Below are 13877 nucleotides of genomic sequence, written 5' to 3' on the forward strand. Positions count from 1 at the left end.
TTCTCGCACATACATATTACCACCCTTCAATTCTATATTATTATTAGTTCTTAAAAGCTAGCATGGCCATGAATGCAGAGGATATCACTAGGGTGCAAATAGATCAGACCGGATCAGAATATGAGTGGCCTCGACCCAATTCAATTTTTTGTTTGGGTCCTAAAGCTCGGGACCAATTCAAGAGTTGAAGACCAACTGATCGATTGACGTGCATGTGCTTGTAATAAATAGGGTCACAAGGAGGAGGGTTTTAATGCCAATTCCCAACCAATTCCTTACATGCCTTCGTTTAAAATTATAAATATTTAATAGGCTTTTATGATGAATTAGGCTCATTAAATAGCCAAAAACAGCTGTTTCATTATCACACAGCAAATGCATGATGAAAAGTAGCCGTGACTACATAACCACAATTCTTCTATGAGTGTAATAGATTGACGTTTGATAATCTCAAGTGGCTATATGGTTCTCATCCAAGTGTAATAGACTGGGCGACATCCCCAAAAAACAGGAGCCATGTTGATTTCATGGGGCATGTTGAGGTGCCGAGACAATGAGGTCACAATGGTAAACAGCCAGGTTACTGAAAATATAGCTAATGAAACCAAAAGCATGTACCATGATAGAATACACATCATCTAGCTAAAACTAACTCATGCATGCAACAGCGGACACAAGGTACTTAAATTGCATGAAATCTTCAAAGTGCTTTCCGCCTAAAGTTTAAACAGCCAGCATATGTATGCTTCTTTAATTTGACATTTACCAGGAGACAGGTAACACAATGCAACAATAAAAAGCACCATGCTGTTTAATACTGGCCATGTTAAATGTATGCTTCTCACTGAGAAATGACCCAATGGAGGCCACTCATCCGGTAGGGAAGCAACTTCAAAAACATAAGAAGCGAATGAAGAATGTGATGAACTACAAGACATTCTTTAATTGTAGGGCCTATAAGCAAGAGTCTAAAAGTTGTTAAACATACAATGGTGAAGACTTAAAAATAAGACATTATGCTACTTAAATTGCTTTTCAAGTTACCATAAAACAGACGTGCATATAGAAGCAAGGTGGGAAACAGCATGCATCTAGTGATGATTAGTTTAATCAAGAAACAAAAGAGAAAGTGCATGTCTGTCCCATGGCCAGTCCCAAATAGTAATGGCAGCAATGTTGCTCCTCAAGGAGCTGGAATATGAGACCGTCATCCAGTGGAGGAACTTCCTGAAAGGATTGAACTTTCAAGAAGAACCATCAACACCCAAGGACTTTCTATGTGACGTTTACTTAGGAATTTACAAACATGATTGATTTGCTCCAACAAGTTAAGGAGATTTTCACCCAGAAAAATCTCCTTCTGTCACAGCTGACACTAGCCATTCCTTGTGGCAAGAAGCAGTTCGATTAAAAATGAAACAACATGTCTACACTATTCTTAGTTTAAATTTAAAAAACAAAACCAAAAGAATAGAGGTGCATGTATGTCTCATGGCCAGTCCTGAAAGGTAATGGCACCAATGCTGCACCTCCAGGCCATAGAATATGGGACTGCCATCAGGTGGAGGAACTTCCTAGAAAGATTGCACTTCAAGAAGAACCATCAACACCCAAGAACTTTCTATATGACGTTTACTTAGGAATTTACAAAAACATGATTGGTTTGCTCCAACAAGTTAAGAAGAGTTTCACCCAGAAAAACCTCCTTCGTCACACTTAACACTAGCCACCCACTCCTTGTAGCAAGAAGCAGCTGGGTAAAAAATGAAACACATCTACTCTATGCGTAGTTTAAATAAAAAAATAAAAGAAAAGAGATGTATGTATGTCACATGGCCAGTCCCGAAAGGTAATGGCAGCGATGCTGCTTCTCCAGGCGATGGAATATGAGACCATCATCAGGTGGAGGAACTTCCTCAAAAGATTGAACTTTCTAGAAGAACCATCAACACCTAAGAACTTTATATATGACGTTTGCTTAGGAATTTACAAAAACATGATTGGTTTGCTCCAACAAGTTAAGAAGATTTTCACCCAGAAAAATCTTCTTCGTCACACTTAACACTAGCCACCCACTCCTTGTAGTGGGAAGTGGTTGGGTAAAAACATATAACACATCTACTCTATGCTTAGTTTTAATAAAAATATAATAGAATAGATATGTATGTATGTCTCATGGCCAGTCCCGAAAGGTAATGGCAGCGATGCTGCTTCCCCAGGCGATGGAATATGAGACTGCCATCAGGTGGAGGAACTTTCTGAAAGGATTGAACTTTCTAGAAGAACCATCAACACCCAAAGGACTTTCTATGGGAGGTTTACTTATGAATTTACAAACATGATAGGTTTGCTCCAAAAAGTTAAGAAGATTTTCACCTAGAAAAATCTCCTTCGTCACGCTTAACACTAGCAACCCACTCATTGTAGCAAGAAGCAACTAGGAAAAAAATGAATCATCTACTCCATGCTCAGTTTAAATTTGAAAAAAAGAATAGAGGTGTATGTATGTCTCATGGCCAGTCCCGAAAGGTAATGGCAGCGATGCTGCTTCACCAGGCGATGGAATATGAGACTGCCATCAGGTGGAGGAACTTTCTGAAAGGATTGAACTTTCTAGAAGAACCATCAACACCCAAAAGACTTTCTATGTGACGTTTACTTAGGAATTTACAAACATGATTGGTTTGCTCCAAAAAGTTCAGAAGATTTTCACCCAGAAAAATCTCCTTCGTCACGCTTAACACTAGCCACCCACACATTGTAGCAAGAAGCAACTAGGTAAAAAATGAATCATCTACTCCATGCTTAGTTTAAATATAAAAAAAAAAGAATAGAGGTGTATGTATGTCTCATGGCCAGTCCCGAAAGGTAATGGCAGCGATGCTGCTTCTCCAGGCGATGGAATATGAGACTGCCATCAGGTGGAGGAACTTTCTGAAAGGTTGAACTTTCTAGAAGAACCATCAACACCCAAAGACTTTCTATGTGATGTTTACTTAGGAATTTACAAACATGATTGGTTTGCTCCAACAAGTTAAGGAGATTATCACCCACAAAAATCTCCTTCGTCACACCTAACACTAGCCACTCCTTGTAGTAACAAGCAGTTGGGTAGAAAACAACATGTCTTCTCTGATTCTTAGTTTAAATAAAAAACCAAAAGAATAAAGGAATATGCATGTCTCATGTTCAATTCCAAAAGGTAACAGCAACAACATTGCTTCCTCAGGCAATAGAATATGAGACTGTTTCTAGGTCGAAGTACTTCCTTAAAGTATTGCACTTTCAAAAGAAACATTAACATCCAAAGACTTTCTTTGTGACATTCACTTACAATATACAAAACATGATGGGTTCGCTCCAACAAGTTACAGAGATTTTCACTCAGAAAAAAATCTCTCTATCATCATCAAATGGATCAAAACTCTCTTGCAAATGGAGAAAGCAAAAAAGATGTGATACCAAAAAAAACTTCTCTGATGTTTCGATGGACATAATAGATGATTTAGCAATACAAGCTACAAACATTCAAAATCTCAGACAGCAAAATAATAAATAAGGTGAACATATCAGCTCAAAAATTCAATAATTTCATCAAATCACAGAAGCCAATAGAAAATTGTATTGTGTGGAAAAAACACATGGTAGCATGCTTAAAGCAATTACGAACAATCATATCTATCAAAAAATCAAAAAGTTCCGTTACCAATTGTGCAGTAGCATTGTGCACCAGCTAACATCTGGTGATTGGTACAGATATCATAACCGACATAATCAAATAAGTATTAGTGCTCGGTCTTGGCTCGCCACCAAAACTGAAGTATCAACTATCAGATCTAACTATCAGATCTAACTATCAGATCTAGTGGGTGCTACTGATCAACGGATGCGTTAAAAGATGACAAAGCATTGCTATGATAATTTTTTTGGTAACTAGAAAAAAAATACAAGCGGAGTTTTATAATAAAAGAGATACCTTCAAAGAACATATAGACACCATCCTTTCTGCGCCATGGCCTCCGCTGCGTTACAATGACAGCAGGCATGACCTTCTTTTCTTTTTGAGGTCAGGCTTACCCTTTTTGACAGGGGCCATCACCGTATCCCCATCACCATATCCCAACACAAGCAGTGGGAAACCGGTTGAGACGGCCCTTCATACCCAGCGACATCTGGAACTTATTTCCGGCAGAACCTCCTCGTCCTATGTATTGCAACAAATGATAAATCGGTGAGACAATGCTAACTCAATTCTAAAATATAATCTACACCAAAAACAACCAATATACTAATTCTTGAATATAACAAAAATAAATACAAAGGACAAAAAAAGCCTTTTTTGTTTGAAAACGGAAGTAGAAATGCCAGATTATAGATTTTCCTGCAAAGAATCATAAAAAACGAGAGCCATAAATCAATAGACACCTAAACGGTCTTAATAATCACTTGTCTCTCACAAGCATCTAAATAACATGGTAAAATCTTAAAAAATATCTGCTAATAAAAAACAAATAAGAAGGTGTGGAGTCAAGACTTTTCACTGCGTATCTAGCTGAAACTGATAAAACAATTAGGAGAGATCTAATAAAGCGTAAGCTTTCCAGGAGGAAAAAACGGAAGACCAAAACTTGAATGAAAAAATGAAATCCAATTGGTTTGATGAAGGAATCAAGCCTTACAATCGCCCTAAAATCGGACGCATTCATCCAGCAAAGATTAAACTTGCAAGGCTTCTACATCGGTCTCTTTTGTTTTCCCTAAAGCAAACAACAAAGACAAGAAGGCGCTCATCTGAAGACACCCAGAAAAACCTCCTTTTAACACTAGCCGCCCACTCCTTGCAGCAAGAAGCAGCTAGGTAAAAAATGAAACACATCTACTCTATGCTTGGTTTAAATAAAAAAATAAAAGAAAAGAGGTGTATGTATGTCTCATGGCCAGTCCCGAAAGGTAATGGCAGCGATGCTGCTTCTCCAGGCGATGGAATATGAGATCATCATCAGGTGGAGGAACTTCCTGAAATGATTGAACTTTCTAGAAGAACCATCAACACCCAAAGGACTTTCTATGTGATGTTTACTTAGGAATTTACAAACATGATTGGTTTGCTCCAACAAGTTAAGAAGATTTTCACCCAGAAAAATCTCCTTCGTCACACTTAACACTAGCCACCCACTCCCTGTAGTGGGAAGTGGTTGGGTAAAAACATGAAACACAACTACTCTATGCTTAGTTTTAATAAAAATATAAAAGAATAGAGATGTATGTATGTCTCATGGCCAGTCCCGAAAGGTAATGGCAGCGATGCTGCTTCTCCAGGCGATGGAATATGAGACTGCCATCAGGTGGAGGAACTTCCCGAAAGGTTTGAACTTTCTAGAAGAACCATCAACACCCAAAGGACTTTCTATGTGACGTTTACTTAGGAATTTACAAACATGATTGGTTTGCTCCAAAAAGTTAAGAAGATTTTCACCCAGAAAAATCTCCTTCGTCACGCTTAACACTAGCCACCCACACATTGTAGCAAGAAGCAACTACGTAAAAAATGAATCATCTACTCCATGCTTAGTTTAAATAAAAAAACAAGAATAGAGGTGTATGTATGTCTCATGGCCAGTCCCGAAAGGTAATGGCAGATGCTGCTTCTCCAGGCGATGGAATATGAGACTGCCATCAGGTGGAGGAACTTTCTGAAAGGTTGAACTTTCTAGAAGAACCATCAACACCCAAAGACTTTCTATGTGATGTTTACTTAGGAATTTACAAACATGATTGGTTTGCTCCAATAAGTTAAGGAGATTATCACCCAGAAAAATCTCCTTCGTCACACCTAACACTAGCCACTCCTTGTAGCAACAGGCAGTAGGGTAGAAAACAACATGTCTTCTCTGATTCTTAGTTTAAATAAAAAAACAAAAGAATAAAGGAATATGCATGTCTCATGTTCAATTCCAAAAGGTAACAGCAACAACATTGCTTCCCCAGGCAATAAAATATGAGATTGTTTCTAGGTCGAAGTACTTCCTTAAAGTATTGTACTTTCAAAAGAAACATTAACATCCAAAGACTTTCTTTGTGACATTCACTTACAATATACAAAACATGATGGGTTCGCTCCAACAAGTTACAGAGATTTTCACTCAGAAAAAAATCTCTCTATCATCATCAAATGGATCAAAACTCTCTTGCAAATGGAGAAAGCAAAAAAGATGTGATACCAAAAAAAACTTCTCTGATGTTTCGATGGACATAATAGATGATTTAGCAATACAAGCTACAAGCATTCAAAATCTCAGACAGCAAAATAATAAATAAGGTGATCATATCAGCTCAAAAATTCAATAATTTCGTCAAATCACAGAAGCCAATAGAAAATTGTATTGTGTGGAAAAAACACATGGTAGCATGCTTAAAGCAATTACAAACAATCATATCTATCAAAAAATCAAAAAGTTCCGTTACCAATTGTGCAGTAGCATTGTGCACCATCTAACATCTGGTGATTGGTACAGATATCATAACCGACATAATCAAAGAAGTATTAGTGCTCGGTCTTGGCTCGCCACCAAAACTGAAGTATCAACTATCAGATCTAACTATCAGAACCAGTGGGTGCTACTGATCAACGGATGCGTTAAAAGATGACAAAGCATTGCTATGATAATTTTTTTGGTAACTAGAAAAAAAATACAAGCGGAGTTTTATAATAAAAGAGATACCTTCAAAGAACATATAGACACCATCCTTTCTGTGCCATGGCCTCCGCTGCGTTACAATGACAACAGGCATGACCTTCTTTTCTTTTTGAGGTCAGGCTTACCCTTTTTGACAGGGGCCATCACTGTATCCCCATCACCATATCCCAACACAAGCAGTGGGAAACCGGTTGAGACGGCCCTTCATACCCAGCGACATCTGGAACTTATTTCCGGCAGAACCTCCTCGTCCTATGTATTGCACCAAATGATAAATCGGTGAGACAATGCTAACTCAATTCTAAAATATAATCTACACCAAAAACAACCAATATACTAATTCTTGAATATAACAAAAATAAATACAAAGGACAAAAAAAGCCTTTTTTGTTTGAAAACGGAAGTAGAAATGCCAGATTATAGATTTTCCTGCAAAGAATCATAAAAAATGAGCCATAAATCAATAGACACCTAAACGGTCTTAATAATCACTTGTCTCTCACAAGCATCTAAATAACATGGTAAAATCTTAAAAAATATCTGCTAATAAAAAACAAATAAGAAGGTGTGGAGTCAAGACTTTTCACTACGTATCTAGCAGAAACTGATAAAAAAATTAGGAGAGATCTAATAAAGCGTAAGATTTCCAGGAGGAAAAAACGGAAGACCAAAACTTGAATGAAAAAATGAAATCCAATTGGTTTGATGAAGGAATCAAGCCTTACAATCGCCCTAAAATCGGAAGCATTCATCCAGCAAAGATTAAACTTGCAAGGCTTCTACATCGGTCTCTTTAGTTTTCCCTAAAGCAAACAACAAAGACAAGAAGGCGCTCATCTGAAGACACCCAGAAAAACCTCCTTTTAACACTAGCCGCCCACTCCTTGCAGCAAGAAGCAGTTAGGTAAAAAATGAAACACATCTACTCTATGCTTGGTTTAAATAAAAAAATAAAAGAAAAGAGGTGTATATATGTCTCATGGCCAGTCCCGAAAGGTAATGGCAGCGATGCTGCTTCTCCAGGCGATGGAATATGAGACCATTATCAGGTGGAGGAACTTCCTGAAATGATTGAACTTTCTAGAAGAACCATCAACACCCAAAGGACTTTCTATGTGATGTTTACTTAAGAATTTACAAACATGATTGGTTTGCTCCAACAAGTTAAGAAGATTTTCACCCAGAAAAATCTTCTTCGTCACACTTAACACTAGCCACCCACTCCCTGTAGTGGGAAGTGGTTGGGTAAAAACATGAAACACAACTACTCTATGCTTAGTTTTAATAAAAATATAAAAGAATAGAGATGTATGTATGTCTCATGGCCAGTCCCGAAAGGTAATGGCAGCGATGCTGCTTCCCCAGGCGATGGAATATGAGACTGCCATCAGGTGGAGGAACTTCCCGAAAGGTTTGAACTTTCTAGAAGAACCATCAACACCCAAAGGACTTTCTATGTGACGTTTACTTAGGAATTTACAAACATGATTGGTTTGCTCCAAAAAGTTAAGAAGATTTTCACACAGAAAAATCTCCTTCGTCACGCTTAACACTAGCCACCCACACATTGTAGCAAGAAGCAACTACGTAAAAAATGAATCATCTACTCCATGCTTAGTTTAAATAAAAAAACAAGAACAGAGGTGTATGTATGTCTCATGGCCAGTCCCGAAAGGTAATGGCAGATGCTGCTTCTCCAGGCGATGGAATATGAGACTGCCATCAGGTGGAGGAACTTTCTGAAAGGTTGAACTTTCTAGAAGAACCATTAACACCCAAAGACTTTCTATGTGATGCTTACTTAGGAATTTACAAACATGATTGGTTTGCTCCAATAAGTTAAGGAGATTATCACCCAGAAAAATCTCCTTCGTCACACCTAACACTAGCCACTCCTTGTAGCAACAGGCAGTTGGGTAGAAAACAACATGTCTTCTCTGATTCTTAGTTTAAATAAAAAAACAAAAGAATAAAGGAATATGCATGTCTCATGTTCAATTCCAAAAGGTAACAGCAACAACATTGCTTCCTCAGGCAATAGAATATGAGACTGTTTCTAGGTCGAAGTACTTTCTTAAAGTATTGTACTTTCAAAAGAAACATTAACATCCAAAGACTTTCTTTGTGACATTCACTTACAATATACAAAACATGATCGGTTCGCTCCAACAAGTTACAGAGATTTTCACTCAGAAAAAAATCTCTCTATCATCATCAAATGGATCAAAACTCTCTTGCAAATGGAGAAAGCAAAAAAGATGTGATACCAAAAAAAACTTCTCTGATGTTTCGATAGACATAATAGATGATTTAGCAATACAAGCTACAAGCATTCAAAATCTCAGACAGCAAAATAATAAATAAGGTGATCATATCAGCTCAAAAATTCAATAATTTTGTCAAATCACAGAAGCCAATAGAAAATTGTATTGTGTGGAAAAAACACATGGTAGCATGCTTAAAGCAATTACAAATAATCATATCTATCAAAAAATCAAAAAGTTCCGTTACCAATTGTGCAGTAGCATTGTGCACCAGCTAACATCTGGTGATTGGTACAGATATCATAACCGACATAATCAAAGAAGTATTAGTGCTCGGTCTTGGCTCGCCACCAAAACTGAAGTATCAACTATCAGATCTAACTATCAGATCCAGTGGGTGCTACTGATCAACGGATGTGTTAAAAGATGACAAAGCATTGCTATGATAATTTTTTTGGTAACTAAAAAAAAATACAAGCGGAGTTTTATAATAAAAGAGATACCTTCAAAGAACATATAGACATCATCCTTTCTGCGCCATGGCCTCCGCTGCGTTACAATGACAGCATGCATGATCTTCTTTTCTTTTTGAGGTCAGGCTTACCCTTTTTGACAGGGGCCATCACTGTGTCCCCATCACCATATCCCAACACAAGCAGTGGGAAACCGGTTGAGACGGCCCTTCATACCGAGCGACATCTGGAACTTATTTCCGGCAGGACCTCCTCGTCCTATGTATTGCACCAAATGATAAATCGGTGAGACAATGCTAACTCAATTCTAAAATATAATCTACACCAAAAACAACCAATATACTAATTCTTGAATATAACAAAAATAAATACAAAGGACAAAAAAAGCCTTTTTTGTTTGAAAACGGAAGTAGAAATGCCAGATTATAGATTTTCCTGCAAAGAATCATAAAAAACGAGAGCCATAAATCAATAGACACCTAAACGGTCTTAATAATCACTTGTCTCTCACAAGCATCTAAATAACATGGTAAAATCTTCAAAAATATCTGCTAATAAAAAACAAATAAGAAGGTGTGGAGTCAAGACTTTTCACTGCGTATCTAGCAGAAACTGATAAAAAAATTAGGAGAGATCTAATAAAGCGTAAGCTTTCCAGGAGGAAAAAACGGAAGACCAAAACTTGAATGAAAAAATGAAATCCAATTGGTTTGATGAAGGAATCAAGCCTTACAATCGCCCTAAAATCGGACGCATTCATCCAGCAAAGATTAAACTTGCAAGGCTTCTACATCGGTCTCTTTTGTTTTCCCTAAAGCAAACAACAAAGACAAGAAGGCGCTCATCTAAAGACACCCAGAAAAACCTCCTTTTAACACTAGCCGCCCACTCCTTGCAGCAAGAAGCAGCTAGGTAAAAAATGAAACACATCTACTCTATGCTTGGTTTAAATAAAAAAATAAAAGAAAAGAGGTGTATGTATGTCTCATGGCCAGTCCCGAAAGGTAATGGCAGCGATGCTGCTTCTCCAGGCGATGGAATATGAGACCATCATCAGGTGGAGGAACTTCCTGAAATGATTGAACTTTCTAGAAGAACCATCAACACCCAAAGGACTTTCTATGTGATGTTTACTTAGGAATTTACAAACATGATTGGTTTGCTCCAACAAGTTAAGAAGATTTTCACCCAGAAAAATCTCCTTCGTCACACTTAACACTAGCCACCCACTCCCTGTAGTGGGAAGTGGTTGGGTAAAAACATGAAACACAACTACTCTATGCTTAGTTTTAATAAAAATATAAAAGAATAGAGATGTATGTATGTCTCATGGCCAGTCCCGAAAGGTAATGGCAGCGATGCTGCTTCTCCAGGCGATGGAATATGAGACTGCCATCAGGTGGAGGAACTTCCCGAAAGGTTTGAACTTTCTAGAAGAACCATCAACACCCAAAGGACTTTCTATGTGACGTTTACTTAGGAATTTACAAACATGATTGGTTTGCTCCAAAAAGTTAAGAAGATTTTCACCCAGAAAAATCTCCTTCGTCACGCTTAACACTAGCCACCCACACATTGTAGCAAGAAGCAACTACGTAAAAAATGAATCATCTACTCCATGCTTAGTTTAAATAAAAAAACAAGAATAGAGGTGTATGTATGTCTCATGGCCAGTCCCGAAAGGTAATGGCAGCGATGCTGCTTCTCCAGGCGATGGAATATGAGACTGCCATCAGGTGGAGGAACTTTCTGAAAGGTTGAACTTTCTAGAAGAACCATTAACACCCAAAGACTTTCTATGTGATGTTTACTTAGGAATTTACAAACATGATTGGTTTGCTCCAATAAGTCAAGGAGATTATCACCCAGAAAAATCTCCTTCGTCACACCTAACACTAGCCACTCCTTGTAGCAACAGGCAGTTGGGTAGAAAACTACATGTCTTCTCTGATTCTTAGTTTAAATAAAAAAACAAAAGAATAAAGGAATATGCATGTCTCATGTTCAATTCCAAAAGGTAACAGCAACAACATTGCTTCCTCAGGCAATAGAATATGAGACTGTTTCTAGGTCGAAGTACTTCCTTAAAGTATTGTACTTTCAAAAGAAACATTAACATCCAAAGACTTTCTTTGTGACATTCACTTACAATATACAAAACATGATGGGTTCGCTCCAACAAGTTACAGAGATTTTCACTCAGAAAAAAATCTCTCTATCATCATCAAATGGATCAAAACTCTCTTGCAAATGGAGAAAGCAAAAAAGATGTGATACCAAAAAAAACTTCTCTGATGTTTCGATGGACATAATAGATGATTTAGCAATACAAGCTACAAGCATTCAAAATCTCAGACAGCAAAATAATAAATAAGGTGATCATATCAGCTCAAAAATTCAATAATTTCGTCAAATCACAGAAGCCAATAGAAAATTGTATTGTGTGGAAAAAAAACATGGTAGCATGCTTAAAGCAATTACAAACAATCATATCTATCAAAAAATCAAAAAGTTCCGTTACCAATTGTGCAGTAGCATTGTGCACCAGCTAACATCTGGTGATTTGTACGGATATCATAACCGACATAATCAAAGAAGTATTAGTGCTAAGTCTTGGCTCGCCACCAAAACTGAAGTATCAACTATCAGATCCAGTGGGTGCTACTGATCAACGGATGCGTTAAAAGATGACAAAGCATTGCTATGATAATTTTTTTGGTAACTAGAAAAAAATACAAGCGGAGTTTTATAATAAAAGAGATACCTTCAAAGAACATATAGACACCATCCTTTCTGCGCCATGGCCTCCGCTGCGTTACAATGACAGCAGGCATGACCTTCTTTTCTTTTTGAGGTCAGGCTTACCCTTTTTGACAGGGGCCATCACCGTATCCCCATCACCATATCCCAACACAAGCAGTGGGAAACCGGTTGAGACGGCCCTTCATACCCAGCGACATCTGGAACTTATTTCCGGCAGAACCTCCTCGTCCTATGTATTGCACCAAATGATAAATCGGTGAGACAATGCTAACTCAATTCTAAAATATAATCTACACCAAAAACAACCAATATACTAATTCTTGAATATAACAAAAATAAATACAAACGACAAAAAAAACCTTTTTTGTTTGAAAACGGAAGTAAAAATGCCAGATTATAGATTTTCCTGCAAAGAATCATAAAAAACTAGAGCCATAAATCAATGGACACCTAAACGGTCTTAATAATCACTTGTCTCTCACAAGCATCTAAATAACATGGTAAAATCTTAAAAAATATCTGCTAATAAAAAACAAATAAGAAGGTGTAGAGTCAAGACTTTTCACTGCGTATCTAGCAGAAACTGATAAAAAATTAGGAGAGATCTAATAAAGCGTAAGCTTTCCAGGAGGAAAAAACGGAAGACCAAAACTTGAATGAAAAAATGGAATCCAATTGGTTTGATGAAGGAATCAAGCCTTACAATCGCCCTAAAATCGGACGCATTCATCCAGCAAAGATTAAACTTGCAAGGCTTCTACATCGGTCTCTTTTGTTTTCCCTAAAGCAAACAACAAAGACAAGAAGGCGCTCATCTGAAGACACCCAGAAAAACCTCCTTGGTCACACTTAACACTAGCCACCCACTCATTGTAGCAAGAAGCAGCTGGGTAAAAAATGAAACACATCTACTCTATGCTTGGTTTAAATAAAAAAATAAAAGAAAAGAGGTGTATGTATGTCTCATGGCCAGTCCCGAAAGGTAATGGCAGCGATGCTGCTTTTCCAAGCGATGGAATATGAGACCATCATGAGGTGGAGGAACTTCCTGAAAGGATTGAACTTTCTAGAGGAACCATCAACACCCAAAGGACTTTCTATGTAACGTTTACTTAGGAATTTACAAACATGATTGGTTTGCTCCAACAAGTTAAGAAGATTTTCACCCAAAAAAATCTCCTTCGTCACACTTAACACTAGCCACCCACTCCTTGTAGTGGGAAGTGGTTGGGTAAAAACATGAAAAAACAACTACTCTATGCTTAGTTTTAATAAAAATATAAAAGAATAGAGATGTATGTATGTCTCATGGCTAGTCCCGAAAGGTAATGGCAGCGACGCTGCTTCTCCAGGCGATGGAATATGAGACTACCATCAGGTGGAGGAACTTCCGGAAAGGATTGAACTTTCTAGAAGAACCATCAACACCCAAAGGACTTTCTATGTGACGTTTACTTAGGAATTTAAAAACATGATTGGTTTGCTCCAAAAAGTTAAGAAGATTTTCACCCAGAAAAATCTCCTTCGCACGCTTAACACTAACAACCCACACATTGTAGCAAGAAGCAACTAGGTAAATAATGAATCATCTACTCCATGCTTAGTTTAAATAAAAAAAAAGAATAGAGGTGTATGAATGCCTCATGGCCAGTCCCGAAAGGTAATGGCAACGATGCTGC

The 13877-nt window shown here is 37.7% G+C and overlaps 1 non-coding gene across 1 annotated transcript; it reads right to left on the reverse strand.

The window, feature by feature from the left end:
• Positions 1–758: 758 nt before the first annotated feature.
• Positions 759–890, reverse strand: LOC120109010 (small nucleolar RNA snoR137). Its single transcript, XR_005510093.1, has one exon. It is a non-coding gene; the product is annotated as a small nucleolar RNA snoR137 (small nucleolar RNA).
• Positions 891–13877: the final 12987 nt, after the last annotated feature.

This window comes from Phoenix dactylifera, chromosome 2 (genome assembly GCF_051530095.1).
Source record: "Phoenix dactylifera cultivar Ajwa chromosome 2, Ajwa_hap1_PhDact_Kaust_v1.1, whole genome shotgun sequence".
Taxonomy (NCBI): Eukaryota; Viridiplantae; Streptophyta; class Magnoliopsida; order Arecales; family Arecaceae; genus Phoenix; species Phoenix dactylifera.